The 461-nt window shown below is 34.5% G+C and overlaps 1 protein-coding gene across 1 annotated transcript in view; it reads left to right on the forward strand.

The window, feature by feature from the left end:
* Nucleotides 1-461, forward strand: part of LOC106875456 (neuropilin and tolloid-like protein 2) — a gene marked incomplete in the record, with an annotated part of 222,824 nt that overhangs the window by 202,762 nt on the left and 19,601 nt on the right.

The following is a 461-nucleotide window of genomic DNA, read 5'->3' on the forward strand; positions in this document are numbered from 1 at the left end:
GGGGAAGATGATTACATCGACCCTAGTATTCGCTGTGAAGCGAATTTCATATTTGCGCACAAGTGTTTATGCGCATATACATGTATGTATGTATGTATGTATGTATGTATATAAGCGCTGGGGGTGATGTAATAGACTTATACTTTCCCACGCTTTGTGCCCAAATTTGAAACCATTATTATAATTATCTGTAGTAGTAGTAATAGTAGTAGTAGTAGTAGTAGTAGTAGTAGTAGTAGTAGTAGTTGTAGTAATAGCGCTCCATGTGGCAAGAAGAGTGAATTGTAACAGAATGGAAATAAAAACCTATATCTTTTCGAATATCTCATTCAAAGAACTTGTTCTCGACCGTATCTGGAAATCGCTTCCAAATAGCAAAAGAAAGAGAAATGAAAAACGGTTTATCATGTGCAGACATTTTAAAACATTCATTTTTCTGTTTACATTCAACCTTAAAACAC

This window comes from Octopus bimaculoides, chromosome 20, assembly GCF_001194135.2.
Source record: "Octopus bimaculoides isolate UCB-OBI-ISO-001 chromosome 20, ASM119413v2, whole genome shotgun sequence".
NCBI lineage: Eukaryota > Metazoa > Mollusca > Cephalopoda > Octopoda > Octopodidae > Octopus > Octopus bimaculoides.